Genomic DNA, 27,644 nt, shown 5'->3' with positions numbered 1-27,644 from the left:
TTTTTAATTCAATGTATCCAGGGCCTTCTTTGGAAAGCTAATGTTCCAAGTAATGTATTTATGGAGCAATGTGTGAGCTGAGTAGGTGTGCTTGTGCTATTTGACTACAGCTTTTCCCCACAGGTGGTGTTTAGCCTCACATCACTTTCCATGCAAATATTCCCAAAACAACAGGAAGCTGCTTGTGCCTGTATCATACTCAAGTATTTTGAATACTATATTGACTGTATAACTGAGGTGGCAAAATGCAGCACTTTGTGTGGCATTAATGATTCCTGAGTGGGGAAAACTACATTTTTGTGCTAGAAACAGGTTAGTGTGTACACAGCCTATGACTGGCTACCTTGTCCTTAGGTGGGATAAGTGTGTGGCTGTTACAGCACCAATGAAATGGCACAAACCATGTCAGAATATAGGTATTACAGGAATGGTACTCTGACGTTGCAGATATGTTGATACAAAGCCTTAGGATGTGGGTGTAAGTACACTTTTAAAACATTAACCTTGAGCAATTTATTCCAGATTCCACATGAAACTATATCTACAATTCTAGACAATACCTTGTGTGCCAGATAATTGTGTATAAATCTGTATATGTTGTAAATATTTAAACTGCAGCCAAGCACCCTGCCATCTGACATGGACTTCTTCTGGGTGACTGGTTTGATACAAATCTACAAAAATGTCTCCCATTGTGTATGCTTTTGTTCTTCACCTCCATGCCGTGGGTGTCGAGGGCTCTGGCCCATGACTGAGTGAGGGAACTTTACTATGACAGAGGAAGGATAAATTTGAGTTTCCCATAGTGGGAGAACACTCTTTTAAACAGGGAATTCAAGAAAGCAATATTCCAACCATGGAAACAAACCTTGAGATGTGGCAATCGATAAATCACTGAAAACCTAAGCCAGGCCAGTCTTTGTAGGGTAATCTGATCTGAAGCCAAGACAATTGCAGTCAATCATATTTTGATCTTTTTCAGAAACTAGGACTGATGTTGCATGAGGGTCCGTCAATGTAAATAAATTAGAAATCAAGGCAAGAAAAGAAGGGTTGTTAATTACTTAGCCACTAAAGAGCTAAGACGGGTTCTTGAAGGTCAAAATGGCAGATTTATGTTCAAAGAGCTACAAGTATTTTCCATAAACTGAAAAAGACTTAGTTATGGTTACTAACTAGTGCTTTTCTTTTGTAACTATGGCTCCCACTGCCTCCCACCCAATATTATCATATCCATATTCTAGTTCTTATGCTCGAGCTTTGGGGCTTCATTGATGTGTGTTTATGAGGTGTAGAAAGGAGTCTAGGTAATGCTTTTATGGCACATCTGCTGCCCCAACCCTTCACCAAGAAGTCCTACTCTTCCTTCCTCTCTGTTGTGCCCCATAGTCCCCATTACCCAGCATTTGCTGCCTAGTGACCCATCTACAAGATTCTGGAAACTGACCTGTGGTACTGATCCAGATATATTAGCTAACACTTTCTAAAGTCTGCCTTTGAAATCACAGGTGATGCCACTTCTACCTGCTAATGGTCTGAGGGCACATGATGTTACATTGCTAAAGCAGAGGGTTCATCCACACTTCCGCTTTTCCTTTGTTTAGAAAGCATGAGTCTGAGTGGTTTGCCCCTTACCCCATTCCTTTACCAAGGAAAACCCACTCTTTAGTGCTAAATCGGAGCAAAGAGCAGTCTCCCATTAGGACAAGAGAAGGCCTAAGTTGGCATTAGGAAAGCTTACAAGCATTTTCAGCAACAGACTGGCTCACTGGCCATTTCTTCCAGAAACCCCATGTAAACTATCCTGGGCCTATATAAAGGTATTGTCAGAGACTGCCTCCCGGTCTCAGCTCACAGAAGACCAACGCTAGCCATTAGAACTGTACAGAAGTCTTTATTGGCATTTAGTTTCCATTTCCAAACACTAGCGTGCGTCTCTACGTCTAAACCCTAGACCAGCGAAGCCTCGTCTGAGTCTCCGCCCCCTGTACACCAGCTTAAGACTCTAGCCTTACTCCACCTTCTACGTTTCTCCTTCCTCCTCTGGGTCCTACTACCCCCCTGGGTGCCCTCTTTCCGGGATGCCTCGGAAGCGGACCCTTCGGACTCCTCCCCTTCTCTCCGGCGGGCTTTGGGACCCGGCTCTCTCTCCGGACTGCCCATTGCGCCCCCCTCCTGTACATTTGAACTTGGCGCGCGCGCGCTGCCCCTGACCTTCCTTTTGACCGTTACCTCGCTCTCTGATGCAGGCGTGGCTAACCCTGACTCATGTCCTTCCGCTGACGGAAGGCTGCCTGCTGCCGATGTTTGAGACTCCTCCCCCTTACTGCTCTCCGGTGGGAAAGTTGGTCCCGATTTCCAGCTGCTGCTCTCTGAGTCCCCTCTGGCCCCTCCTTCCTGGGGTGTTCCCTCTGGCAACCCCCTGGCTCTGACCACTGGGGCCCCTTTCTGTGAATCCTCTGATTCACTGGAGAGACTTAGAGACCTCGGATGGCTACCCTCGCTGACTTCTCCCTCAGATTCCTCTCCCTCGGTCTCTACTTCCTCCCTCTCCTGTCCCTCTGCTCCTGAACCCCTGACATCCATCCCCCCCTCGAAGCCCCCCCTTCCCCCCTCCCCTCCTTCCGGTGCGGGTACTGGGTGCTCCGTCGTCGCGGGGGTGCTTGCCGGATACAGTTCATCCCCCATGTACTCGTCAACGTCGCTCTCCTCTGCTTCCATCTCTCTGTCTTCATGCTCGAACCCCACGTTGTCCCCCAACACGTCCATGTCCGTCTCGCCCCTCTCCCCCTCTTCGGGTGGTCCCATCCAAGGACCCCTCAGCCACTTCCTGCGCCACTGCTCCTCTGGTTGATCGTCCCACCAATACGAGTGGTCTGAGGCAGACCCCGGTGGCGAACCCACCTGAGAGCTGGGGACTGGTGCCTGTTCCTCGTCCGAGTCGAACCCCAGGAATGTGCTGGCTGAAAGAGTGGGTGTGAAAAGCCAGTCATCGAAATACTCTGCTGGCATGGGCCTGTGCGGGAAGAGGGCATGAAACTCCTCTTTGAGCAGCGGTTCCTCCAAGGCATAGTCCGGTACCCAGCTGTTGGCACTGGCCGGGGTACCCTCTCTGGCTAGAAAATATTCTACTCCCTCTTCCCCCCATCTGGAGTCCAAAATCTCTGTGACCTCATTGATGTGTCCCTTCCTAGGCGGCCCCCTCACTCTGGGCCCTTCACTGCTCTGGTCTGGTGCTGTGTCCGGCTCCTGAAACCTATGAGGTGCTTTGTAGGGCGTGAGCACCGATCTATGGAACACCGGATGCATTCTGGAACCCTCCGGAAGAACCAACCGGAAGGCTACTGGATTGACCTGCGCCTGGACTTGGTAAGGTCCTAGCTGCTTATGTCCTAGCTTCTTCTTAGCTAATGATCTGGTCGGCACTGCTTGCGCTGCTAGCCAGACCCAGTCACCCACCTGTATGTCTTCCCCAACTCTTCTGTGTCTGTCGGCCTGCACCTTGTATGCGTGCTTTGCTAGTTCTAGCTGCCTCCTGAGCTGTTCGTGGACTTCCTGCAACTCTGACGCTAAGGCTTCCGCTGCCTGTGGCTCCCCCTCCCCCACTCTCTCTAAACCCGGGAAGGTTCTGGGATGCCTCCCGTTGTTGGCGAAGAACGGCGTCACCCCCGTCGACACGTGCTTCGTATTGTTGTAAGCGAACTCGGCGAGCGGCAGGTAGTCCACCCATGTCGTGGGCTGCTGGTTGGCGTAGCATCTTAGGTACTGCTGCATGACGGCGTTGACCCTCTCCGCTTGTCCGTTGGTCTGCGGGTGTCTCGCCGACGCCAAATTGACCTTGACGTTCAGAATGCCCATCAGCTTCTGCCAGAAGTTCGAGATGAACTGTCGCCCCCGGTCGGAAAGAATAGACCGTGGCAGACCGTGGACCTTGAACACGTGGTCTATGAACAGTTTGGCGGTCTGCTCTGCCGTGGCTACCTTCGCACACGGAATGAAGTGTGCCATCTTAGTAAACATGTCCACCACCACTAGCACTGCTGTCTTTCCCCTCGAGCTGGGCAGATCCGTGACGAAGTCCAGGGCCACCCTCTCCCACGGTTCAGACGGTGTCTGCAGCGGTTCCAGCAATCCCGCCGGCGGTCTGTGAACTGACTTGGCCCTTTGGCAGGTGTCACATCTCGAGACGTAATCCGCTACTTCCCCCCGCATCTTGGGCCACCAAAAGTCTCTGGCTACGAGTTCGACAGTCTTTTCTTTGCCAAAGTGCCCTGCGGTGGGAGCGTCGTGTAGCTGCTGCAGGACCCTTGCGCGGAGGTCGTCTCCCGGCACGTAGAGTGCTCCCTTGTGGAGGAGCAACCCATCGCGGATCTGGAACTCGTCGGCCCTCGCTGTGCCCCTGTGCACCTCCTCCATCTTGGCCCGTGCGAAGGGGTCTTCCCGCAGTGCGCGACGTACGGCGTCCAGGTCCACGGTTGCCGACGCGCATGCCCACGCTTCCGGTGCGAAAATGTGCTTGGCCGCCGACGGTGCCGCCTCCTCCAGGTATTGCGGCTTTCTGGACAATGCATCCGCCATCACGTTGTTGTCGCCTGGGATGTACTCTATCTTGAAGTCGAAGTCCGCGAAGAACTCTGCCCATCTAATGTGTCTCTGGTTGAGGAACCTAGCCGTGCGCCAGTACTCCAGATTCTTGTGGTCCGTGTGGACCTGCACTGTATGTCTGGCTCCGATGAGGAAGTGCCTCCATGCCTTGAATGCTGCATGTATGGCTAGCAACTCCCTGTCCCAGATAGTGTAATTCTGCTCCGACTTGCTGAGCTTCCGCGAGTAGAAGGCGCACGGCCTCCAGTCCCCCTGCTGGTCTTGTTGCAACAGGACAGCTCCCACGGCTCTGTCTGAGGCGTCCGTCTCCACCCTCATGGGTCTGCTGGGATTCACATGCAGCAGCTGCTCTTCAGACGCGAAGAGACGCTTGAGCTTCTGAAAGGACTGCTCCGCTTGCTCCGTCCAGATGAATTTCTTCTTCTTGGAGCTGAGCGTGTCGGTGATGGCCGCTGTCTGCATGGCAAATCCCTTGATGAACTTGCGGTAAAAGTTGGCAAAGCCGACAAACCGCTGGACTTCCTTCCGATTGCGTGGGCTCTTCCAGTCCAAAACTGCGCGAACCTTGGCGCTGTCCATGGCGAGCCCCTTGTCCGACAACTTGTAGCCCAGGAAATCCACCTCCGTCACGTCGAACTGGCACTTCTCCAGTTTGGCGTACAGCCTGTGCTCCTTCAGTCTCTGCAGAACTTCCCTGACATCCCTCTCGTGCGCCTCTCGCGATTCTGAAAAAATCAGGATGTCGTCCAGGAAGCATACGCACTTCTTGTAAAGGAGCCCCGCCAGCACGTGATGCATAAAGGCTTGGAAAGTGTGAGAGCCATTTTGTAATCCGAAGGGCATAACTCTGTATTCGTAGGTGCCCAGTGGCGTGAACATGGCCGTCTTCCACTCGTCTCCGTCGCGCATGCGAATCAAGTTGTACGCGCCACGTAGATCCAGCTTGGTGAAAACGCGTCCTTTCCGCACCGTCGCGAGCAAGTCGTCTATCTTGGGCATGGGGAAAGCTGAGGGCTTGGTTTTCGAATTCAAGATTCTGAAGTCCACCACCAGTCTTTTTTGGGGCGTATCCCGCTTCTTCACAAAGAATACGGGACTGCCCCCCACTGCTTTCGACTCCCGGATGAACCCACGCTTCAAATTGTGATCTATGAACTCCCTGAGTTCTTGCAGTTCATCCTCAGACATGGAGTACAGTTTCCCAGTAGGCAGCGTCGCCCCCGGCAGGAGGTCAATCTTGCAATCATAGGGTCTGTGAGGGGGTAGCTTGTCCGCCTCCTTCTCGCAGAACACCTCCAAAAACTCCGCATACTTGTGGGGTACTGCTTGCAGCGTGCCCAACTGCAACTGCGGGTCCTCCTCTTCCCCTTCCGGGCTGGGTATAATGCAGTGTTCTGCACAGTAGGAGGAGCCAAAAGTCAGGTGGCGCTGGTACCACGCCAATGCTGGGCTGTGCCTGTGCAGCCAACTCATGCCTAATACTATAGGCGTGTCGGACAGCTGGGTGACATTGAAACTGATGACTTCCCGGTGATTCCCAATTTGCATCACCATAGGCGGCGTCTGCTGCACCACCTGCCCCCCTAGCAGTTCCCTGCCATCCACCGTGACAACCTTCAGGGGCAGTGTGGCTGGCAGTAATGCTACGTTGTGTTGTTGAATGAACTCCAATCCTATAAAGTCTGCGTTACTGCCAGAGTCAATTGTAATAGGCACTTCTAAGGTGAGTCCATTGGGCAGCTGAAGCGATGCGGTTAGCTGCACCACTGGCTTGGGCGGGAGGGGGTCTGTGGGCTGCAAAATCTCTGGGGACTTCCTCACTGACTCGTCTGGCTGGGCCCCAGTGCCTCCTCTTCCAGCCAGACCTGGTCGTTTCCCTGCTGTGGTGCTCTCTGCTGAGTTGTTTCCAATACTGTCACTGAAGCTGCAGTGTGCTTGAAACTCCTCTGGGGACACTCTTTCGCCATGTGCTCTGCACTCTCACATATATAGCACTTCCTGTTCCTTCTAGGCAGCTTCGATTTTACTGCTCCCGGCGTTAAGGCTCTGGTAGCTGAGTGAGCCCTAGCACCGCCAATCTCCATCTGCTCCTCGCCCCCTCCCTGTGGAGGCGTGGACTGCGCACGCGCTGCCTCTCTGGGCAAGAGGGAGGGCACTCTCGCTGGTGAACGTCCCCAACGCCCTTCTTCTTTGCTCCACGGACGTTCTTCCTGCCTCACCCCAATAGACAACGCTCTTTCAACCACTTGCTGAGTGGTGGTGGGTCTCTCTCCCCTTGCCATCTCATCCTTGATCTGTGCATTCAGACCCTCCCAAAAAAGGTCTCTAACCGGCGGAGAATCCTTATCCCAATTCAGCGCGTTGACCAATGCAAAAAACCGGGAATGATACTGCCTTACGCTGGCTTTCCCTTGTCTTAGCCCAAATATGTCCCTCCGGGCAATGTCCAGGTCTATTTTGGATAAGAAACAGGAGTCCATCGCCTTAATGAACGCCTCTGCGCTTTGGAGCGCCGGATCCTTATCTCTCCATAGGTTGCGCAGCCATGATTTCGCGTCCCCATGCAAATGAGACAAAATAAACCCCACTTTTTCCCTCTCATCTCTAAAGTCTCTTTCCAGCAGCTGCAGCGCAAACAGCACATCTGCTCGGAAATTGGGGTACTGCTGCAAATCCCCATCAAAATGAGATACAATGCTGCCTCCTCTCTTCCCCAAACCGATCCCCTCGGACCTGGGTGCTGGGATCCCCTGCTTTACAAGCCCTTCCAACCTGGCTTGAAGATCTCTGCATGCAGCTGCCGCTTCTTCCTCTCTCTTCCTGGATGCGATTATTTCAGCGTTGAGTAGCGTCACCGCTTCTTGCAGGGAAGCTATTTTCTGTTCTGTAGTCATCTTGCCTGACTCTTGTGAGCTCGCAAGGCACCAGTCTTCCACCCTCCCTGCCTCGCTTCCTTAGCGATGCTTGAGGCGAAGAAAACCGATGGTAACTTGAGACGAGGCTTACTGTCAGAGACTGCCTCCCGGTCTCAGCTCACAGAAGACCAACGCTAGCCATTAGAACTGTACAGAAGTCTTTATTGGCATTTAGTTTCCATTTCCAAACACTAGCGTGCGTCTCTACGTCTAAACCCTAGACCAGCGAAGCCTCGTCTGAGTCTCCGCCCCCTGTACACCAGCTTAAGACTCTAGCCTTACTCCACCTTCTACGTTTCTCCTTCCTCCTCTGGGTCCTACTACCCCCCTGGGTGCCCTCTTTCCGGGATGCCTCGGAAGCGGACCCTTCGGACTCCTCCCCTTCTCTCCGGCGGGCTTTGGGACCCGGCTCTCTCTCCGGACTGCCCATTGCGCCCCCCTCCTGTACATTTGAACTTGGCGCGCGCGCGCTGCCCCTGACCTTCCTTTTGACCGTTACCTCGCTCTCTGATGCAGGCGTGGCTAACCCTGACTCATGTCCTTCCGCTGACGGAAGGCTGCCTGCTGCCGATGTTTGAGACTCCTCCCCCTTACTGCTCTCCGGTGGGAAAGTTGGTCCCGATTTCCAGCTGCTGCTCTCTGAGTCCCCTCTGGCCCCTCCTTCCTGGGGTGTTCCCTCTGGCAACCCCCTGGCTCTGACCACTGGGGCCCCTTTCTGTGAATCCTCTGATTCACTGGAGAGACTTAGAGACCTCGGATGGCTACCCTCGCTGACTTCTCCCTCAGATTCCTCTCCCTCGGTCTCTACTTCCTCCCTCTCCTGTCCCTCTGCTCCTGAACCCCTGACAGGTATGCTTAATGTAAACTAGAAAAATAAACCCGATTCCACCTAGATGAGGGGATAATCCAGAATCATGCTTGTTTGTCAAACTTACAAGTCCTCTTCATGAGTCAACATGTGAGGGAGGCAGTACAGTGAGTGCATCAGTCCCATCTTCCTTGATCACTATTTCTGTTGCCTTGTGAAGGTGGCATTCTGAAGCGGGGAGCAGGAATCCATGGGGACTCTGCATAATTGGGGTTCTCGAAGACATGGGGAGCCTCCATACATCCAGGAGGCCTTGTACTTCCAGCAGCCACCTTCCACAAGTTGGAAGGCTGCAAAAAGGGTGTCAGAGGAGGTGGAGCTCATTCCCCCTGGCCCTCTTCAAGGGCTTAATTTAATGCCTTTATAGGTCTCTGTTGTCACACGCTTTCATTTTGAAGGGCTAGTATCCAAGCTCTGCCATCAAGCTCCTTGAAAAATCTGGTCTTCTGAGGTAACTGTGGTCCTGTTTTCTCCCCTTTGGGTTCAGCCCTCGTTGTGATCTTTGTAATGTTTAGCAAAAGATAACAGATTAAGCTGAGTGCAGGGATAATGAAATATAAATTAGTAGGTTTGCCAGCCTTTATCCACAGCACTGTCAGAGCGTATTATCTGGTATATCTAGTTCAGAGCAGTCAGTTAAATTTCCCCTTATCAGAAAGTGAGTGTGAAGTGTGGTAATGTTGCTAAGTGCAGAACAAAAATCTCTCTTTTTTTGCATCCCATGACTGCTCCAGGCAACATTCTTGGAAACCTCTGACTACGAAGGAAAAGAAGACCCTGAGATATATACACTGTGACAAGCCAGGAGGCTAAACTCTACCAGTAAACCATCCTATGAGCAGCAGTCGCCTGTGGCTGTGACATTACCACACTTTGCTCAGCTTCAGAAAGGGAAATTTAACTGACGACTGCTATGAACTGAAGCCACAGCCTAAACCAGATAATACAGCCTGACAATACTGTCAGGCAAAAAAGGCTGTGTTCCCATTGATTTCATCGCATTAGAGACATATTACCCTGAGCTGTGTGTGTTTGAGGGTATATGTGAACACTGTGGGAATATCAAAGGGAAAGACACACTGATTTGGGCAGGAGCAGGCCTCACGGAGAGAAATCCCCAAAGTGCCCTGACTGAAATATATATTACTTGGCAAAGCAGGGATGGGCAATGATATTGACTTTAATTATAGCTTAATCCTCAATCTCTATCAGATGTGTACCCTTCTGGGTTTGTTTTAACAAGGAGTCGAGTTTGGTTTAAAAGAAAAAAGAAAAGAAAAGAGAACACAATATTTTTACACTATGCCACTATTGAAGAAATAAAAATATAACAGATACGGGTTTAATGTAGAGCTGTGGGTCGTATAATTCTAAGAAAGAGTCATGGGTGCTTTTTCTTTGGAGAGGATCCTGCCTTATTTAATTTTCTTAAGAACAAACCTAACGTTAAATGCATTTTTTACATTTAATGTGCATGATTTTTTTTAAAAAGGCAATGACCTGCTGTAGCAGCAGCCAGGCAGGATCAAGTACAGAGCAGGCAAGAAGTCAACCTGCCCCTCTTGATTTGGCTCCCTTGCCTAGTTCAAGGACTTCTTAGAAATAGTAGAACATGGGAAGGTGTGTTATATTGAGTCACACCACTGGTTCAACTAACACAGTATTGTCTGCACTGGCTGGCAGCAGCTCTCCAATGTTTTAGACTGGGGTCTCTCTCAGCCCTACCTGGAGATGGCAGAGGTTGAAACTGGGACCTTCTGTATACAAAGCAGTTGCACTCTCAATTGCCATGGCTTTTTAAACTCTAAAAAGGTTGCTTGAGCAGCTTACAATTCTCAGCAAGACAGTCCCTGCCCTGAGCTTTATACTCTAAAAGTCTTGACATGGAAGAGGAAGGGGAACAAACTCAAGCTCTAGTTCCCATAATGATCTGCTGGAATGGGAAGTGTTCAAAGAAAGGAGGAGACTTAAGCCTGTGGCATCTCACCTGAGCAAATGGACAGGACCTGTCTCTGCCTCTGCTCAGCTGCAGAAGAATTGCTGCTAGACAACAGCTGAGAGAGGGGCTGGTCACTCAGCTGAGCTAACAGAGGGGGCTCTGCAGTCCCCCTTCTCCCTCTGCTCTGGCCTGACAGAATAGCTTTTGCTCCTGATAATTTGCTTCCTGACATGGTACAAGATTCAAGCTTTGACTTCTTACACCATGAAGCAGTTTCCTTAGCATCCAACACCCTGGGCTTTCCCCAATGGCAGTGATAATTAGCGCTTATCCAATGTTTTTCCTAGTCGTCCCATGAAAGTATACGCACTGATGGTTTTATTAAAACTAGCTAAGCATGTAAAACTTACTGTATGTAGGAGTGATACCTTATTATAAGCAGTAGCATTGATTCCTGATCGTTCAGAACCATCCCCAGAGTGCGAAGTGGTAATGGTGGAGGAATCAATTGTTTCTATCAAATTTTGCATTGGGGAGGTCAAATAAGGTTATCCTGTGTGAGTTTAACTTTCTCAGAATTGGTTCTTTTGATCCCTGCTCTCGAACCCACAATCCTAGTTAGGTTCTTGACAATAATTTCTAATTGTTATTGGCACCAATGAAATGGGAAAATCAGGTCTCTGGACTTGCAAGGGTCAAATCCACACATAAATGTTTGCTTTGCCTTAATCAATACAACTGCGCCCTCTTGAATAAGAGAGAATACTTCACTTGAATAAGAGAGAATGTTTGAACAAGCTTTATTGTTAGTAATACTAATAACAACATTCTAATAGTCAGGGAAGGATTAAACTCAAAATCTCATTTTTGAAAGAAAAAATGTGCAATTAACTCTTTCCTCTTAAATGAAATATAACCATTGGTGCTTGTAATGTCTTTAGCAATTCAGCCACATCAACCCTCAAACATTCCACTCAAGCAATAAATGTGAATCCGCGCTGGACTGATGTTTTATTTGAAATGCCCTGCAACAGCTTTCTGCTAGGAAAATTAGCATTATACAGCACCAGAGGAAACAGAAGAATTCTCCTGTGTTGTACAAAGGGCTATGTGAACTTTTGATCTCATTACTGACAACATCTTGACCTCAGAGTTTTCATGCATTGACCCAGAGGCTGCCTTTGGAGTTATAAATGCAGCCCCCCCCCCCCCCCCCGCATCTGAGATGACTGCATGGATTTACTAAAAGACTGCAGAATGTGACCATCCTTAATAACATTATATAATCATCATTAACAACTACTAAAAAAATAATAATCAACAATTGTTGGCAAACCTGTTGATATGTCAAATGGGGAAAATAGCAAAATAGGTGAATGTTACAGCCCTTGCAAGAATGCTGTACTTGAAATGGTACTTAGTGTTGCTTGAAAAGTCAGGCTAAGCCTGCTGAATCCTATCCAGAGATATGGGATTAAAAGCTCTGCACCTCCTTACACTGCCATAGGAAAAGAGGGAGGGGGGAGCAGTAGCTGGCATCCTCTAAACCTGCTCCTTCTTACTCCAGTGAGCCAGTTTTGTTTGGGAACATCATTCAAGAAGAATGAAAGACTTGCAGTTGGGTTAAGCCTAGAGGGAGAAGAAGCTATCACTTTAGTTTGAAAAGAAAATAAGGGATTTAAAGTTTGAACCACTTTTAAGGTTTATTTTAGGCCACAATCCACAGCAGGATGGCTGGTTTGTGTGAGGGTCTTGGTGCAGTGTCACGACATAGTAAGGATTCACTGGTCCCTTTTTCTGAGCACGGTGAGAGTTCTCCAAACTGTTTCAGTTACATCAAAAACCAGCTTGAGGCTGCTCTTTTTTTTGCAAGTGGTATAGTTTGGTTTTGAAGACATTTTGCTAGCAGGAAGATAAATCAATGTATCCCCTGATCATCTCCCCACCCCCAATTAGACAAGTACCTAAGATTGGCACATGCTGTCATTTTTATAGCTCTATTTTCCTTTGTGCAATTGTCCTCAGGGATGTTCATGTCAGTGGTTGCATGGACACCATACACCACAATAAATGATTGCACGTGGGTAATATGGGGCTGCAGAAAAGGGAGAGATTATGGAAATCACTGAACCTCTCTACCAATAGTTCACATACTTTCGGTACTTGGTCCCTAACTCATAGAATTTTAGAACTGTAGAGTTGGAAGGGACCCCAAGGGTCATCTAGTCCATCCGTCTGCAGTAAAGGAATCTTGACTAAAGCATCCCAAGATGGCCATCAAATCTCTGCTTTAAAACCTCCAAGAAAGGAGGGAGTCTGTTCCACTGTCAAATGGTTCTTACCATCAGAAAGTTTTCTCTGATGTTTAGTCAGAAACTCCTTTCTTGTAACTTGAAGCCATTGGTTTGAGTCCTGTCTTCCAGAACAGGAGAAAAGAAGCTTGCTCCATCCTCCAGGTGACAGCCCTTTAGTTATTCGAAGATGGCTATCATATATCCTCTTAATCACCTCTTTACCAGGCTATACATACCCAACTCCCTCAACCTTTCCTCATAAGGCTTGGTTTCCAGACCCTTGAACATCTTGGTTGTATATTTGAGGACTAGTATTGGGGGCAGGAGGAGAGAATCAGTAGCAGAAATGATGTGGAACCGGATGTGCAATGTAAAAAGGTAAAGGTAAAGGGACCCCTGACTGTTAGGTCCAGTTGCAGACAACTCTGGGGTTGTGGCGCTCATCTTGCTTTACTGGCTGAGGGAGCCAGCATACAGCTTCCGGGTCATGTGGCCAGCAGGACTAAGCCGCTTCTGGCGAACCAGAGCAGCGCACGGAAACGCCGTTTACCTTCCCGCCGGGGCAGGACCTATTTATCTACTTGCACTTTGACGTGCTTTCGAACTGCTAGGTTGGCAGGAGCAGGGACCGAGCAACGGGAGCTCACCCCATCATGCGGGTTCGAACCACCGACCTTCTGATCAGCAAGCCCTAGGCTCTGTGGTTTAAACCCCAGCGCCACCCGGATGTGCATTGTAACTGAGCTGAAATCAGTTTGGAGATGTATTTACCCTTATTCCTTAACATATCACACTGCCATAAATGTAAAGATTTGTGCTCAGGCCCAGAAGAATAGTGCCCCACAGCATTTCTGTGGCAACCCAAACTCCAGAGAAATCTTGGGGTGAAAGATTGGCTGACCAGCTACCCACATAGCTACCACAACTTCTGCTGAGAGATTGGCATGTGTCAAAGAGAAACATCTCAACCCGCTTGCCCAGGCGAATGTAGATATTACTGCTATGATATCCAGAATGAATATTATTGGGTCATTTCTATGTTTCTTCAGATATCGTTGCAGCTCCTAAGAGAACAAGGGAAACAATCCCAAGAAAGGGAAACAGAGATAAAGGAAGTATTGTCCTTTCTTTCTCCTTAGGCCTACATTTAGCTATGAGGGCAATATGTTGTATGTGGGAAACCAGTGACAGAAATAACTGAAATATTTAGATACTTTATTTATTTATATGGATGTTGAAAGCACTTATCTCAAGCTCTCTGTGCTTTCCTGTATTAAAATATACAGTATTAATTATCTAATTATAGAGTACAGTTAATTCATTCTCTATAGAACAGGACAACACACACCTGGTAACAAGCCTATACTGTTGTTCTTATATTAGATATTTGGGTTGGGCTCTTAGAGTTGTGGGTTGCCAAGTTTTCTAATTGCTTCATTTTAAAAGGATGAAACATGCATCTCTTGCATTCCCATGCTTTCAACTCCTAGGTCCACAGAACTCACACCAAAACTATTTGTTAAAAGCTGGTTCACATGTGTATAGCATCACTTGTGGAGTACAGTATCATAAAATGTGAAACAGCCATTACACACCTAACTAATTTAAAATTAGCCAATGCTGTTTCAAATGCAACATTTCCTAAGGGAGTCTACTTGCACATTCCAGTTATCAAGCAACACATTATCAAGTGATATACATGCATGTGATGGACCAGAGTTCATTACATTTTCATAAGCCAGCCTATGTGTTTATAAACATCTGTTGAAAAATTTGCTGAATCTGGAATATAAAAGTCTATCATGAGTAATTTTCACAAGTATAATTTTCTCTTTAATAATTTGTTAGAACGGTGTGTGTGTGTATCAAAGCGGAATAATGATTAGAACATTCATGTCTTCAGTGCTAACAAGAAACTGCAACTTATACTTCATATTTCACTCTTTCAACATGCTATGGGTAGTTCTACTTTTATTGGAAAAGAGCAATCAATTTCTGGTGATCATAGTATAGAACCAAGGATCCTGTCAACACATTGAAGAGATTGAGAGTTGAAGGACAAACATGCATCCTCATTAACAAAACCTCTTCCTTTTAAAGGCCCACCTTTCTCAATTGAGTATCATGGTATTCTTATTCTCCATAGTAGTTAACAACCGCCATTCCTTTTCTATGAAATTTCTGTTCTAGATTTGTTTTCAACCATTTTGGCTATGATCATTGATGGTATCTGGCTACTCTATCACCATTCCTTCCTGGAAGATGGCACAGCGAGGTGCCACCTCGTCCTAGCATCATAGATCAAATCGTTGAAGACAAAACCATGCCTCAGGGCTGGTTCATACTTGCAGGTACAAACACTTATTCTTTCATCACTTGTCTACTCAACATTGGAAGTCTCTCATAGGGTGAAATGGAGCTGCCACCACGAATGGCAGGTCCCATATCAAATTCTCTCTCCTTTCTCTGAAACATTTTGTCTGATTTATGCCGCCCATGATTGGCTGTCATTGATTGCGACAAGAAAGCACAGGGAAATGTGGGGGTGACTCTCATTAAACATTACTAGGGGGACACAATCTAGGACAGCCATATTCAGCAACAGCCTCATATTGACTGCCACGTGTATGAACCTCAGCCAAATGTATGAACTGTCTCCATGGAAAAGGATTATGTTTGAGCTGAGGTGATACACTCAACAATAAGAGGGACAAACGAAAAAGCTCTCGGCCCTGTGCTGAGAAAGCACAGAACAAACAGTAGTGTGGATGAGCCCTTAGTCCCCACCCATCCTTTCTATGGCGGTCTTCAGATGATCATATCTTACTTTAATATGCTCTGGGGTTTGAGAATCAGGGACACTTTGCTAAAAGGGATTACATTCTGACCTACTGGACCACTACCATTAGTTAACTGCTGGCTGATCATTTGTTGTGTATTATTTATTAATTTGCTATTTTGCCTATTTCATTGTCATTAGTTACTCTGTAGATCCCTTTTGGCTCCAAAAAGGTAGCATTCAAATTTTAATAATTTAAATAAATAATATAAAATTCAGTAATCAATGGGATTCATCAGTCATGAGAACCAGCTCTTACACTTCTTCTAGGCCAAATATTTGCACACAAAAAGCTTCTTCTTGGCTAACCAGTCCCGCCCCCTTACAAAATATCGAATCCTTATCAAATTTATATTAAAATGAAAGAAATTAATCCCCCTCTTCATTTGAACAACATTGATTCAATACTGAACAGTAGCCAAATATTAGCTGAATGCTATTGTGTTAACTGACTTTTGATGCAGGCAGAATAAAGGGACCTCTTCCACTTGGCTATTTATTTATTTATTTTTGCTCAGTGCCACTCCATAGGCTGCTGCTGCCCTGATTAAACTTATATGCAGAGGTGAATAAAATATAAAAGAGGTCTTGAGCACCATCTATTATTTATTGTCTTGTCCGATAAATATGATCATATTTTTAAGGATCACAGTATATTTTTAGACACCTTGTAAAGCACTCAAGCTTTTGCTCAGAGTACGAAGAGTGTAAGGTTTAATAAGCTAGTTGATGGAGCATTAGAGACATCAAAGCATTGGAAAAAAACTCTGTTTGCTTGCATTTTTCTTTCATCTGACTTTTAAATACACTGCAACCAACAGCACTAGGACAGCAAAAAAACATATGCACATTGTAAACATATGTAATTAATGACGATAAGATGAGCTGTTTTCAACACAAAATGTAAATTTTCAGGGAGCAAAGAAATTCATTTCCTTGCATATGAAGTGAACATTTAAAATGCAGAGATACCATGCTGTTTCATCCCACCTTCATATTGTTTTCGTTACTCTTTTTAATGGCCATGCACTTACTATTTCAAAAGAATGAAGTGGTGTGATAATAATGTGGTGCATGATGGGAAAGGGTCATAGCTCAGTGGTACAGCACATGCCCATATTTAGTCCCTGGCATCTCCAAACAAAGCTGGGGAAACCCCTATTTAATAACCCTAGGGAGCCACTGACAGTCAACGTAGCTAAAACTGTGTAAGACGTAAAACTGCTCCGAGTACACATAAGGCAGCTTCCTTTGCTCCATTGTGGGCTGTGGGGCTAATATCCAGACATATCAGCAAACAAGAGCCAGGACCACGTCAACACCATTCCACCAATCCCGTTAACCTTATTTGCATGGCAAGCAACCCAAGGATGCCATGAACAGGAGCCGCAGGTCAAGAATGCACCAGAGGTGGACAATACCAAGGCTCAGCCACCCATGCAGATGCAACCTATCTTTACATCCAGATTTCCACCTAGTGCTCAATGGGCATTTTGCCAATAACTGAATAAAAAGACAGTTGCGTGCTGAGGTCCCCCAAGACACCCCTACCAAATAACTCACACATCACACATAATTTTTGTTTAAGGTTTTTGGCACAATTTTGGCCACAACTTTATTATCATACAAATTGTGAGTGGTTGCTTAGGCATTGGTTATGACTAGCTGTCCCCCCCCCCCCCCCCGCCTTGGGGGACAGCACTGACTCCCGTGAGTCAGTGTGGAGGAACAAGATCAGGGTCAGCTGGAGCTGCGACACAGACCCTTAGCTACTCCCCGCATGCTCCTTGAAGCTTACGCGGCCCGCACCCTGCACCAAGGGTTTGGACGAAGGGGATGGTAAGCTCCAGAATTCCTTTAACGGAATACCCTTGCAGCAGCAGCATTGGAGGGGCAGGCACAGCCAATCCATACCCCTCCACCAACCAATTTAACCAATGCCTAACCGCCAACCTTACAAGTTGTGACGATTTGCTACGCAGTAGGCAAAACCCAATTGGCACACACTAATCAGCCAAAAGGAAAAATTCCTACCAGGCCCCCGCACCAATGCGGACGACCCCATGACAGGCATAGCAAGGTCAAAGCAAAGCCCAATCAAGGGAGGGCGGGCGGGAGATCCGGTGTCCACAGCAAAAGAGAAAGGAACAAGCTGTGGACCTTGCTTAAATAACCTCTGATCCCTCCCCTAAAATTGGCAACATCAATTTTACCCCAGTAACTCCATCCACCAATCTGATCCAAGCCCTTGAAACTATCCTGCCTGACAACCATGAGGGTGTCTTGTTTGGCCCCATCCGCAACACGTGCTCTCCTTCAATGAGAACACGCTTTGTTGTTGTTTCTTAAGTGAGTATCTAATCAGTTATTAGGTTGTGCCTTTATATCTGTAAGCTTTTATCTGAAGCGGATAATTAGCCAGCATGTTAACAAAATGAGCTAAGGTTATACCCTATACTCCTTTCTGCATAAAACACTTACAAAGACACTCTGCTGCAAAAACTGAGACTAAAGCTGTTCTGCTACTTCTCCTTAAGGCCTGATTTTCCAGGCAGGCTCCCCCCACTTTTTTTCTTTGCCTATGGAGATGTTTCAGCATCAATTTTGATCATATTCTCTTTCACACCCTCTATCGAAGGTACTAAAAAGGAAATTCACAGGAATTTGTAAGGTGCCATAAGCAATGTTCTCAGAAGTGTAAAAGAAATGAATATGATAATAGCTTTTATACTAAGTTCTCCTTCCATGTGTTTAGTTCACTGGGTGTTAAGAGACGTTCTGTGGCCGTTTAAGTGAGTCAAATGAGGATGTAATCGGAATTCATCAGGTAAGGTTATACCCTCACTAAACGCTACAACCTCTTTGTGTGTGTGTCAGAAGACTTCTGTCCTCTCCTGACCTGTTTGGATAAAAGTGGTCTGTCTCCTTTAAAACACATTTTCTGGAAATCAGGTTTTTTTTATTATTATTAGAAGAAGAACCCAAAGGCAATGGAATGAGAGTCAAAGCTGTTCCTATTATTTCCCCCTATGTACGTTACTACTACATGAGTGAACTCTGTAGTACAGAAAGACAGATGGTGTGATGGAACTATGGAGAGTGCCCCATAGTGCCCACTCAATCCCTGCAGAGTGCTAGCTAGGTCCAGTGGAGCTCCTGCTGCTCAGCAAAAACCAGGACAGCACCCAGGGCTGTTAAGAAGATGGCTGTGCGACTCATAACAGTGTGAGACTGACTCCAAGTCCTTTCTAGATCCAATTCAAACTGCTAATGTTAATCTGTAAGGCCATTCATAGCTTGGGGCCAGGGTCCCTGGATGATCACCTCTCCCCCAGGGGACACGGGTAGCACTGTGGTCTAAACCACTGAGCCTCTTAGGCTTGCTGATCGGAAGGTCGGAGGTTCAAATCCTCGTGATGGAGTGAGCTCCCGTTGCTCTGTCCCAGCTTCTGCCAACCTAGCAGTTTGAAAGCATGCCAGTGCAAGTAGATAAAAAGGTACCGCTGCAGCAGGAAGGTAAAAGGCGTTACCGTGCACTCTGGTTTCCGTCACGATGTCCCATTGCGCCAGAAGTGGTTTAGTGCTGCTGGCCACATGACCCGGAAAGCTGTCTGGACTTAACCATCCAGGAGTCATTTACCTTTACTTAGTCTCATCCAGACCCTGAGATCTCCAGAGAGCCTTCTCTGAGCAGCCCTGCCAAGTGAGGTGCAGTGGGTGGCTATGGAAAAGAGGGCTTTGTCAGTGGTGGCATCCCAGCTGTGGAATAACTCCTATGGCAGTTTGCCAGACAGATGTCTCAGTGTAATTTCAGGGATGGGCTTAATTTTCTGAAACCATTTAAGTTTTAAGCCGCTTGGAAATTAGCTGAGGTGTTGCTGGTTTGTTTCTTTAAGTGTAACTGTGAGGGTTGAGCCAGACTTAGACTCTGGTGAAGGAACATGGAGAACTTTTATACCTTCCCCCACCTCTCACATGGAAGTCCCAATCCAAGCTGGTGCCCTCTCACTTGCTATTAGTACTGGGAAGAAAGCTTCGACCGGCACTCAACTTCATTGAGACTATACCAAACATACTGAGCAAGATAGATCAGCCTTCTGACTTGCTAAAAGAGAGTTTCCTTTCCAGAAACCAGAACGATGCCTTTCTTAAGAGCTGAAATCTTGTGTGCTTGGTGGAAGGAGAAAGTAGGGTAAATGCCCTCTCTCCCCTCCCTGCTCCCAACTCCACAGCAAACCGCTGGTCTGCAAGATACTGAGTTGTTTTAGACGTGCTACAAACACACACCTTGGCTGGTCTGCATACACTTGCTAGATCAAAGTCCTTTCATTTTATTTCTGAAAATGGATAATCACTTTCTCAAACATTAAATAGTTTTTTCACCATAGTGAACATGATCTTCCAAAATGCTGGGGATATAATATTTTATGGCAGATATGCAACAGCCCAAAACCTCAGTTTTCTCAACCAGAATTGCATCCTGTGATGCTTTTTTTATTTAGACATACCTTCTACAACACTATGCAGATGTTAACATGAAGTAAAAGATTCATGGATTTGTTTTCTTCCAACTTTTCATTAAAAAGGAAGGCGGAGATGGAAACACTGATTATTCTAAAAGCTTTTTGATCATATTCCAAAACCCAAGTGAGGCACGAAGAACAATCTTCAAGATTTTTTTATATTAAAAAGTAATAATTAGATTTCTTCAGTCCTATGTGAGCCTCTCCCATGTGCTAGCTGGCAGAACTAAGTAAATAACTCTCTTTGGCATTTGCATTTTAATTTTCTTTAATATAAGTGTTCATACAGGGAACACTTCTTTCTTACATTTGTATAAATAGATGTCACTCAAGCTGTCATTTCAAAGATCTAGGATGAGTGAATTTCTGAAAATCTAGAAGAAATGTCACAAAGTGAAGCAAATGAAGGCTATTGTTTGACATTTAAATGAGAGAAAATTAAGGAAAGCAGTCAGCAAAAAGGACTGCAAATGCTTATGTGGAATCTAAACCTCCAAAGTGCTTGAAAATATTAATATATTCTAGATGCTAATTATATTTGATAAAGGATATTTATTTATGCATATGCAGTATACTCAGGATAATGACAGCTTTTTTATAGCAGCTGTGGCAGCAGCTTCTTCACCCATGGCATGAACCCAGGTTCACAAGTTATCACGGGGTCAATCATTTTTTGTGACAGTACTCACCTGTACAGAGTAACTCCCCCTCCCCCCCCCATGGCAGCCATATTGTGCTGGCACCCATAGCATTTTTATTGTATACAAGTATCAGCACCTCAGCTTTACACACACAAAAAGCAGACTGGGGATAAATTTAAGTGAGTCATTAACATTTAAGAAGAAAAGAAAAAAGAAATGAAAAGGAACCTTAGGAGGCTGCAATTAGGAGTGGAGGGAATAAGGGAGGGGGAGGAAAAAAGTGCTCAACTTTTCTCTTGCTGGGTAATTTTTGCTCAGAATTGCTCCCTCAAAGCAGGTGGGGGAAGGATTAAGTTCTCGCAGTACTTTTCCACTCAGTTTTGCAGCATCCTGAAGTCTCCTTTCAATTACGTTTTTTTAAATGTATTTGCAATAGGATGCCACTTACCTATCACCTCCCCTCCCAAAAAAGAGGAACTCTGTTACTCAAAAGAATGACAAGAGAGCACAGAGTGAAATATATGTTTAGATGCAAATTTAGAAAGAATGTCTCTTAATTTAAACAGAAATACTATGCAACTCACCATTGTGGGGAAGACTGCGAGAGCCAGTGTGGTGTAGTGGTTAAGAGCGGTGGACTCGTAATCTGGTGAACCGGGTTCGCTTCCCCGCTCCTCCACATGCAGCTGCTGGGTGACCTTGGGCTAGTCACACTTCTCTGAAGTCTCTCAGCCCCACTCACCTCACAGAGTGTTTGTTGTGGGGGAGGAAGGGAAAGGAGAATGTGAGCCGCTTTGAGACTCCCTAGGGTAGTGATAAAGCGGGATATCAAATCCAAACTCTTCTTCTCTGTGTGTCTGTTCAATCTGCTGGCCAGGAGCTGACTTCTAAGGGCAGCTACGAGGCCCCAGCCCCACCTGCTCATGGTTCTCTGCCTTTAAATTGTGCCCAGACTCAGTTGCCCTTCAGAGAGAGGCCTCCTTCAAGTAGACAACTGTCCTCTGTAAAGGACACAGGATCATCTTTAGTTGTTTACAATATGCACTTTGCCCCTTGATGCCACTACTAGATTTGGTTTTTCTCCAAGACACTGGTAACGTACAAATCCTTTTCTTTTTTCCGTGCCTGCTCCAGGACATTAAAATGTAGAATTTCAAGTATTTCTGTTGCGAAAATTACTTAAAAAAATTGCAGCCTTGGATTCAAGCAGAAATCAAGCATGGCTCTCCCTCTCGTCTTCTGCTTCTCACCCACAACTCTAGCTATTGTCTTTCTCACTAACAGTCAGGCGGGGGGGGGGGGGGCTACCCATTTACCCTGTGGCACAGAGCAATTTCCTTTCTTATACGAAGGACCCCTTGCTTAGGGCCACAGCCAAGAAGCTGGTAGATTGTAACTGCTTGCTGGATCTGGGAATTAGAAGGGACTTAGACATACAGCCTCCCCACTCCACCCCCCCCCCAAAAAAACCCCTCACAGAATTATGCAAGACAGATACAGTACAGGCAAACCATACAGGGTGTGTGGGGGCAAGCATAAGCAACTTTATCTATGACTGGCATTATGCACCCAGAATATATTGTAAAATGTCACTCCTCTAATAAGAAAGAGAAATGACATGTGTCACATATTGTGCTGTACACAAATGAGACCCACCAAATGTTTATATAAACACTCTAATTAATTGTGACTTTGGGGAGCAGGGTTTTCTATGAATTAAACAGAAACATGCCTTTTTCTCCCCTACTCTTCCCAGCTGAAGCAGTCACCGTGGTGGGAAAAGATTTCAGCTAAAGACTTTCCTCCCGGACCTGCCAAGGTGTATTTTTTCCTCATAGACTTGACTTGCTGTAGAAGTTGACGTGAGAGTTTGTCATGGCTGTTTTGACAGTCCGGTCAACCTAATCCAGGGATCCAGTCCCTGTGGTTTGTCAATTATCCTACTAACCCTACAGCGAGAGGAACACTCAAGGCACAGAAGTGTCAGCCAATCACAGAAAAATAATGTCAGCAGCTTGTGAGTGGGGAGCCAGGCTACAGAGAAGATGGATGGATTCCAGCAGCATGGATTATTTTATTTTATTCGTTACCATTTGCAACTATGTTCACCTCCACACTTACACACACACACACACACACACACACACACACACACACACAGCTTCATTAAAATTTACTGGTCCAGGTACAATACACTCTGTATGAAAAGAAATCAAGTCACAAGTTGCTGGCAGGACTGGAGTCAGGGGTCTCCATGGTTGGGCAGCTGCTGAGGGGCAAAGGGCCCATGCAAAGGACCCATGCAAAGGGCCCACTGGCAAGAGTTTCCTGGCTGTCGTACAGAGAGGAGGTAGTCTTGCCTAAGAGGCCTCCAATACACACTGGTGGTGTGTTTTGAGCATTCAAACTCTCATCATTTGCTGACCCCCCCACAAAGAAATGATGTCACAGATTAAAGTATGGAAACTCTTGTGCAGTTGTGTGCTGGGCTAGGGGTATTTGTGTCAAGACTTCACCAGCATGCAGCCTAGGAGTCAGTTTTTGGTATCGGGATTAAGCCCTTGAATATGAGGAGAGTACCCCTGAACATGTGAAGAGTGTATTCCCATCACCACTGAATAACTTCAATCTTCTCTGCCTTCCCACCCACCTAAACATCAGAACCTTGTTGGATCTGAACACATGTTTAAACTGGGTTTTCATTATTAGAGCTGAGCTCGCAACCTCTCTCCTCCACACACAAATCTACACCCCCCCCCCATTTTTCTCATTATTGCAACATAAAGTATTTAACAGCACAGAAGAATGTGACACTTTTCTTTTTTAAATGTGTTTTGATGTTTTATCAGTACATTAGAGTGTGGGGTGTGTGAGGCTGAATAAGAGATTCCTTTAGCCAAATTCCTCCTGCCCTTCAGGTGTATCTGAAGAAGTGTGCATGCACACGAAAGCTCATACCAAGAACTAACTTAGTTGGTCTTTAAGGTGCTACTGGAAGGAATTTTTTTTGTTTTGACTATGGCAGACCAACACGGCTACCTATCTGTAACTGCCCTTCAGAGTTTAGTTGCAGTGAGCTTGCAAGAGGCTAAGAACAGCCAACAGTAAAATGATTTAAGTAGGGGAAGAGAAAGAAAAAAAAAATCAAACAAATGCATTTACAGGAAAGAATTTTCCAGGGTTTTGGTTTTTCTTGTTTTTGCTTTGGATCAGATGAAAAATTGCTGTGGATCAGATGAAATTTTGTCCGTTGCTTTCTTCAGGTCATGAAACCCCTGGGCAACATGGGAATCAGGCACGGCCTTGAAGACTTTGTCCCTTCACACATGTGAGGTGCATAGCAGGCTTTGATAATAACACAGAATTCCAAAATCTTGGGGGAAATTAAGGTGAGGGGGATTTCAGATACAGCCCTGGCGCACATCCAGCAGGAGCCATCTCTTCCGTTTTGTGGGCCCAGTTCTGTGGAACTTCATCCAAGGTGAGATCTGTCAGGCCACTCTCTCTCTTGAGCTTCCAGAAATTGGGAAAGACTTCTTGTTGTTGTTGCAGCAGCAGCTGATATTTAAATACTTTCCCCCACTGATTTTAAGCCCAACAGATTTTATGCCTATTATATCCCTTTTTGTATATTACTTAGAAATCCCAGTATTCAGAAATTCTTGAAACAAACAAAGTGAGCCTCTTGGCACACATGCACAGTGGTCAGAGCCCTGCTGTCCACCCAGTCCAATATCCTGGTTTCCCTCAGTGGCCAGTCAAATGCCCCAATGGAAAGCTCACCAGCAGAGCATGAGTGCAGCAGCTCCCTCCCCCAGGTGATCACCCGAAGAAACTAGTATTCAGGTCAATGTATTGAATGCTGTGCTGTGCTCAGACAGATGGAGACTGAGAACTGTGAATGCATTTTCGATTACTAAAGGACGAAACACTAGTCTGTGGTTTATGCTTTGTTTTCCTTTCACTAATGCGGGGGCTTCCTGAAGCAACAGAAAGAGGTTTGGAATGGTTGTTCTTGCTTTTATCCAGACCACCTGGACACACACAAGACACACGGAGGGAACTGCACTGGCTGCCAAGGTGCTATTGGACCATTTTCAAGGTTCTTGTTACTAGCCTAAAAGCCCCAAACAACTTGGGACCAGGTTGCCTGGAGGACTGCCTGGCCCTGCATGGACCTCATTTAGACCATCTGCAGAAATCCTTACTCATGGCACCACACCCTACAGAATATCACAGGATGGTGACCTGCAAACAAGCACGATCCACCATTGCCCCTCTCTCTACTATATGTGAAGCAGCATCTCTCAATTGCTTTGGAGCTATTGCAAAAACATTCCCTCCAGCATTTCTCTGATGAAAACAGGAAAGTCCCATTCCATAATGATGACTATTTATACCCCACACATTTTACTGGGTTGTCCCAGCCACTCTGGGTGGTTTCCAACATATATAAAAAAATAACGAAACATTAAACAATAAAAAGTTCCCTATGCAGCCTTCAGATGGCTCGAGGGTTGGATAACTCCATAGCCTCCAACATTTCTCCAATGAAAATAGGGGTGTCCTAAGGAGAAAGGGGACATTCTGGGATCAAACCAGAAACTGGGACGGCTTCTCTAAATCAGGGACGTCCCTGGAAAATAGGGACGCTCGGAGGGTCTGCAAAAACAGACCTTTTTGCCCTGGCTTTCCCTGACCCATAAGATTAGACCCTGTTATTGCTGAATTCCTGTTTTTATAATATTATCTTGCTGCTTTCATGATACTATCTTAATTGTTTGTATTTTGCATTTTTGTATCCTGGAACTTGTAAATGCTAAGTGGGTTAGAAATGCTTTCATAAATAAAAAATAAAAATAAAATATTATTATGTACTTCCTGCTTCCGGTCTCCACCCAACCACACTCATAATACCTGGGCAAGAAATGATAGATTAATAGAAAGACTATTGTTGGGACAGTCAGATAAGGCAAAATAAATGCATATATGGTTTCCCCCGCATGACTTACATGCACAATATTGTGTGTAAGCATGTATACAAATGCACTAATTTCAGTATTTATGCCCCCAAACAGCATCCTCTATACAATTTGCAGGAAAGTTAGCCTATCAGTGAGAAAACTTTAAGTCTCCAAAAACTGCTTCTTGACAATTTGTCACTCAACTTCAGCAAAACTATAGAGGCTGAAGCACAATGAATTAATGAATAGCAACAAATTCCCATGGCAACATGTTACTTCATTAAAATTTTATCAGCATTCTTCCGAAGGAAAGCGTGCCTTCTGTTCTGCGTTGAGTTTCTTCTACAATGTTTTCACAGACAATCCACAGCATTCTGGTGCTTCAAAATTAGTTCCTGTGGAGAGCAAGCTGCACTCAGACTCTAGATTGTGTGACACACGGGTCTCCTGGGCTCCGTGATGAAGTTTTGCCTGCATTTTGTGAGTGAGCGTACGTGTGTGCATCTCAAGCCTTAAACATTAATCAGCCATTTCCCAGTTGCTTTCTTTGAGAATAGGTTAATTAGCTGTAAATGCAGCTCTGCGTTAATTTTCAGCAACTGCTTTTAAGTGCATTTCATAAACAATGCCTTGCCGTCCAAGAAAAAGCATTAAAGGGAAAACAAGGGAAATAGCTGTATTTTGACGGGACAGCAAAACATTGTTAGCCCTTGGCTGAAGGTTTGGAAAATGTAGACATGAACACGTATTTTTTTGTGTGTTCTGGTCTGTTTGTCTCAAACTGCCATAATCATAATGCTTTCAATGTTAAGGTTCAGATAACTCACAATACAGTAATCTGTACTAAGCGGAAACCCGTGCACTTATTTAAGGGAGAGGAGTGCAGGGCAGGATGTGCTAGGGCTGCCTGCTTTGAGCACCCTCAAAAATCCAAGCCCAGGGCCAAGGCCTCTCTAGCACCCCCTATGCTGTGCCTCGGCTCTATGGAATAGCATTCATTTTGAGGTATGGCAGCTGCCCATCATCTGCACTTTTTGGAAACAGTGGAAGACATTTTTCAGCTAGATAAATGGGTCCAAACCATGAGCATCTAATTTGTATGTATGGTGTTGGTTTTGTTTTAAATGTATTCACTGTTTCTTTTTTAAAAATGGCTTTAATTGTATCTATTGGACATCACATTAAGATGGTTGTTTAGGAGGTGATTAATAAATGAACAACAACAATTGTTTCTCTGTTGTGTTTTGGTGTCCTTACAGATAATGTAGTGGCACTGTACACAACCTTAGATGACACATTTTTCATAGGTATTTCTATGTTACCAAGATCTCAAAGACCCTTTGGATCTTTGCACAACACAGTAACATAGGATGATACTTTTTCATGTCACCCTTTATAATTTTAATAAGCTAATGTGAAATAGTCGATTGGTGAGGAAACCCCTTTTAGAATTTTTTGTTGTCATGCTTTTTGCTTTCTCACTTATTAAAAGCATCAATAACTTGAAAACTAGAAGTTACAGAGATGGTAAATTTGAGAGGGGGTGTGTGTGTGTGTGTGTGTATGTATGTGTATGTGTGTGTCTTGGGAAGTATATGGGTGCTGTTTAGCTGCCTTCTGAACTCTGCTTGTCTGTCTCTGTCCTGTTGTCTTGTGAGGGAGCTCTTGTTAAAGGGAAGCCCTGCCAATCAAAAGCTGCAGGGGGTCTTTTTACTTCCAGGTGTTGACAAGAGGCATTTACTTTAGTCTCCCATATTCTATACTACAAAAGGAAGGTGGCAGACAGATATATTGGATAGAGCAGCCTTTTGCAGGAAACTACACGATCCCTTCAAGACCACCTTCTGTTCCTTCCCTATTATTTGTTTTAAGGAGGGTATTGTCTGATCCACTGACTGCAGAAATTTAGTTTTCAATGGGATGTCTGATCATGCCATACTTTCTTGAAGCGCCTCAGGTTTTATATCTATAAAACACGAAGGTAATTGCTGTGGATATCATGATAATGTCATGATCCAAAACAAGAAATGAATACATCCATGTGACTTAGCGTATA

Source organism: Podarcis muralis, chromosome 3, assembly GCF_964188315.1.
Source record: "Podarcis muralis chromosome 3, rPodMur119.hap1.1, whole genome shotgun sequence".
NCBI lineage: Eukaryota > Metazoa > Chordata > Lepidosauria > Squamata > Lacertidae > Podarcis > Podarcis muralis.
Note: the sequence above shows the minus strand (reverse complement) of the source record.